The sequence below is a fragment of the Cephus cinctus genome, unplaced genomic scaffold, assembly GCF_000341935.2.
Source record: "Cephus cinctus unplaced genomic scaffold, Ccin1 Ccin1_scaffold0087, whole genome shotgun sequence".
Lineage (NCBI taxonomy): Eukaryota > Metazoa > Arthropoda > Insecta > Hymenoptera > Cephidae > Cephus > Cephus cinctus.
The window spans coordinates 19147-23811 of NW_014332826.1; the positions used below are offsets into that span (position 1 = coordinate 19147).

The 4665-nt window shown below is 38.5% G+C and overlaps 1 protein-coding gene across 2 annotated transcripts in view; it reads right to left on the reverse strand.

Moving 5' to 3' along the window:
- Window positions 1-4665, reverse strand: part of LOC107272706 (poly(rC)-binding protein 3) — a 73866-nt gene that overhangs the window by 293 nt on the left and 68908 nt on the right. The window lies entirely within an intron of this gene.

Sequence of the window (4665 nt, forward strand, 5' to 3'; positions counted from 1 at the left end):
AAGGGGGGGGGGGGGTTGGAGGTTCGAATTTTTCCCTTACCGGAAGTACTTCTGAACTACTGAAATTGTTAGGATTGCTCTTTATTTGTGTACGATGACTCGAATGAATTTTCACTTGTTTTTTTTTTTTAATATTCCAGCGAGAAATATTTTTTGGAAATAAATATGCTTGCAAGTTTCAGAATTTACTAAAAGTTTCTAGGAAAAAATATATCCAGTCAAAGAATCTTTTTTTTTTTTTTTTTTTTTCGAAAATATTTAGAAGTATGGGCTCATGCGAAACGAGAGAAGGGCATCGATCCTTAAGGAGATCGATGGATCTTCATTAGGAATTAAGATCCTTCTCCTAAGGATCGATGATAAAGGATTCTTCCGGAATTCGCGATTTTCGTGTGTTAAACTTGAGAAGTTCGGTATCACACGTCTCGTGTTTATACATATATGTATACACACAAAAACCATAAGTGTATATAAATATATATACGTAGGATATTTTAACTTGATTTTTCGTTTCCTTTGTAATTTCATTCGATAAGACGTATTAAAACAAATAATTTCTTTTCTGGACAAAAACTCGAAAAAAAAATCAAAGAGTCAAAAATTCAAATGGTTATGATTTTTTCTTTTTTTTTCCCTCTCTCTCTCTCTAACGATTTACGGTTAAACGGGGGAAGTAGATTAAGAGGACTACAGAGGAGCGGATGGTGCTTACCGAAGATGGGCAGGAGCCTGGGTCAAGTTGGTTGTGGATGGATACATCTCTTCTCTTTCTCTCATTTCTCTCTTAAATTATGCATTTGTCTCTCTTAAACCGCTCTTAATATTTCTCTTTCGCTCGCTCATTCTCTCTCTCTTTCTCTCTCACTCCTCCTACATCCTCTCACTCTCCACCTGAGTTTCCAATATCCGGCCATGTACATATTTCTCGTATACACATAGCGTGACACGTGTAACATACAATTGTATATACAGTGGAGACTCGATTAACCGGACTAATTGTTGTCGTAAGTCATTGGGATAATCGAAAATCCGGATAATTGAATGTATGAAGAAAAGCGGTTTTTGTATTACGGTTTTTGTATTAACTCTAGAAAGATAACCTACGCCGCCCGCACATGGTTATCTTTTAGTTACCTTGTCATATGGTATCTTTCTAGGGAAACTGTCTAGCTAAAACAATAATGAAACAGGGCGAAGAAGAGAACGCATGGGGCGCGGGCGGGTAGAGCCAGCGCAAGATGTCCGTGCACGCACGGACTAGACTACAAAGATATTTGCTCGCAGTTGGCAATCCGGATAATCACGAATCCGTATACTGAGGTCCGGATAACCGAGTCTCCACTGTAATTCATAAACGTATACGCTATATGAGCCGCTCAGTGCACACATCGATTAACTCTACTTTTTGAAAAATCTTAAATTTAAGTGTCAAAGCACTTGGTATAGTCATGACTTTTTATATTTATAATAACTTTTCTGAATAATAAAGATTAGCACCATTAAACGGCACAATTGTTTTGGCCATTGAATAATAAGTAATTTACAATATACATTACTTCATCGCATTTCTCAACTTTTTGTTTTATGGAGTTAACCGATGTGTGCACTGAACGGCTCATATGAGAATTAAGCCTAACGTAACGCTACGTATGTTTTCTTCTTACGGATACAAATATATATAGATAATATATATAACTTATGAATTATATTTAAATAAAGGGACAATGCAATTACTCACTACAGAGAATTCACCCTAGTAGCTTTGGATCGTACAATGAAGCAAAAACCTTGCATTGTCCCCTTAGTTCGTCGACTGTTCTCTATTTTAAAGATATTCTTGGATATAAAGGTGGGTATGGTATGTTTGTGGAATGTAAGATTATCAAAGGACCATCCCCAAGTGTTATCACAAACTCGGACGATCCTGCGTTTGACAGATATTCAGGTCCCTTGAGAATCTTCAATGTTTCAGGAAAGCCACAGGGTAAGATCTGGTGTCGTTTTGTATTAAATATGCCTAGCTTTATTCAACAAGGTGATACAGGGTAGCCAATGTCTGCTAAGCACACAATGCGTATAGCTCTGCGACGTCATTACAGACCAATATACACTAAAAATTCATTACTCTCCTCGCCTTAGTTTTATCTCGTTCGCAAAATGATCCTGCGAGATATCCACACGCTCGTAAGCCGCTCTCGCTCTCCTTCGCTCTCATTCTCTCTCGCTGTCATTCGTATCTTTTTTTTCATTTCTGTCATCAGCGCTCTCTCTCTCTCTCTCTCTCTCTCTCTCTCTCTCTCTCTCTCTCTCTCTCACACTTCTTTTTTCTTCCGCATTTCTAATTTTCAAAGTACGCAGGAGTCGCACGAAAGTTCTCATTGAAATTATTGTCCCGCGACACGAGGTGCGCGAACAAAGAGGGAAAAATAAATGAAAGAGAATTGTAAAGACGAACTCTCTGTGGGACGAGAGGCGCGCTGGATTCAAGAGAAAGAGAAAAGAAGAGAGAAAAGAGGAAAGAACGAAAGGTAAACGTGAATACGAGACTTACCCCCCCTTCTATTCCGCCCACCCACCCACACCCGTCCGCCAAATAAAATTTTGAAACGCGAGAGAGTATTAAAAACTCCGCGAATTCGTTAGCTGGCTGGACTTTGCTTCTTTCTTTTTTCCCCCTTTTTTCTTTTTCTTTTCTCTTCCGTGTGGACCCACTATAAACACTCATTCCCTCTACCGAGTGTCGACCTAATGTCGCGAAAAAGTCGCTACTGGTACTCTTCGCTAAGAACTAGAATTGAGCACACAAATATTTAATGATGATTTCTTTATATCCTCTTACGCTCTCTCTCTCTCTCTCTCTCTCTCTCTCTCTCTCTCTCTCTCTCTCGCACTCACATTCTCTCGAACATTCATATATTATATTCAAACGCACGCACTACCTTCCATACTCTCTTCCGCTCGAGCTATGTGAACGTAAATAAATGTTAGTCAATGATGCGCCGTGAACGAATTCTCTCCTCTTAAGATTATCATACACGAATACGTGAACGATAAAACGAAGCGTTTTCGATAATCGTTTTCTATTCTCGTAGTCGGTGCCAAAAATAGATGCGTCTCTCTCTGCCGTTACTATCGTATCTTTCGCTACGCGTCCTCGCGAGCGAAGGGAAAATTTTATATTTTTCATTGAAAATCACCGAAGACGCTCTTTACCGACAGCAATTTCATACTTTCCGTGTATCATCGACGAGCGAATTTAATTACCCGCGAGAGGAAGGAATTCGTGCATCGACGTTACAGCTGGTCATTGTGTAATGGATTTATTACGTCGACAACGGTGTAGACGTCATTGCCGTACGACGCAAGTATGCATACAATAACTGTGTAATCGTGTACATTGGAAATGCATCCGAAGTGTCTCCGTGTGATAATATAAGATTGATGAGAAAGCAAGAAAGAAAGAAAGAAAGAAAAAAAAAAGAAGAAAAACGCAACAAAGAAGCGAGTGTGTCTGTGTGTGTCTAATCGTGTACATTTGTAATGTGTATCGTATATTAGATGCGTTACCTCTACATTATATTTATAGTAATACGACATTATATATTGATTGATTATTCCGTGCAGCGATACTCGTTGACGATTATCAACAAGGCGTCCTTGTTGTTAATAAGCTCTCCGTAACGGGGACGGCGGGCCGAGTCGTGACATCTTTCTTTCTTCTTCGTCTTACGTTCATTCTCTTTCTCTCTCTTTTTTCTTTATTCATTCACTGTACGACTTTCGTTAAATGACAATTATTAAACAAATTTTGTTTAACGTACGACAGAGCCCACCGTCGCCACCTTGATACTCTAAACATGATTCCGGTCTATTACAGCTACTGCCTATTTCTTTTCCATACGGAAATTACACGATCGAATGGAGAGTCAGAAAAAAAATAAAGAAAGGGGAAAAAAAAACTTACTAAGAAACTACAATTAGAATTACAAACAAACAAACAGATATTTTCGGGATATAAACATCGTCGTACCGTTAGTCGCCTTCGTCTCAACAAGATCACTCGCCACGCACAACTAAATGTATCCCGACAATAATGCGACTATATCACAAGTAAAGGAGAAAAAAAATACAGAGAAAAAAAGATCGAAAGAACAAAAAAAATGGGACATCGAAAAAAAAATATATATATATATGTATAGCGCGCTATATGTACATATAGCGCAAAGAAAACAATTGACGAAAAAAAAGAACGTTACATTAGAATATATCTAAAGCTAGTAAAGTCGTGATCGAAAGGCTATTGTAATAATTATAATCGATAATTAATAATATGAATATAAAAAGACTGTCTTGCGGAGACGCGTGGGCGACCTCGCACCCCCCGAGGAAGGAAGAAAAGAAAAATCGCAAAAAAAGATAGAACAAAAAAGAATGTATAAGACAAAAAAGCTAATAGATAGCAATATAGTACCTCGACCCGTAAATGGATGACAATAACGTGTAAAGGTATCGAGAATGTAAGAAAGAAAAGAAAAAAAAAGGCCGCAAGGTACGACACGCCGCACACCATTATCCGTACGCGTCCAAGTACAAATGATTTTACACAAGATAAACACGAGTTTGAACAAAGGTGATAAAGTGATCCAGTTGCGGGTCGAGCACCCC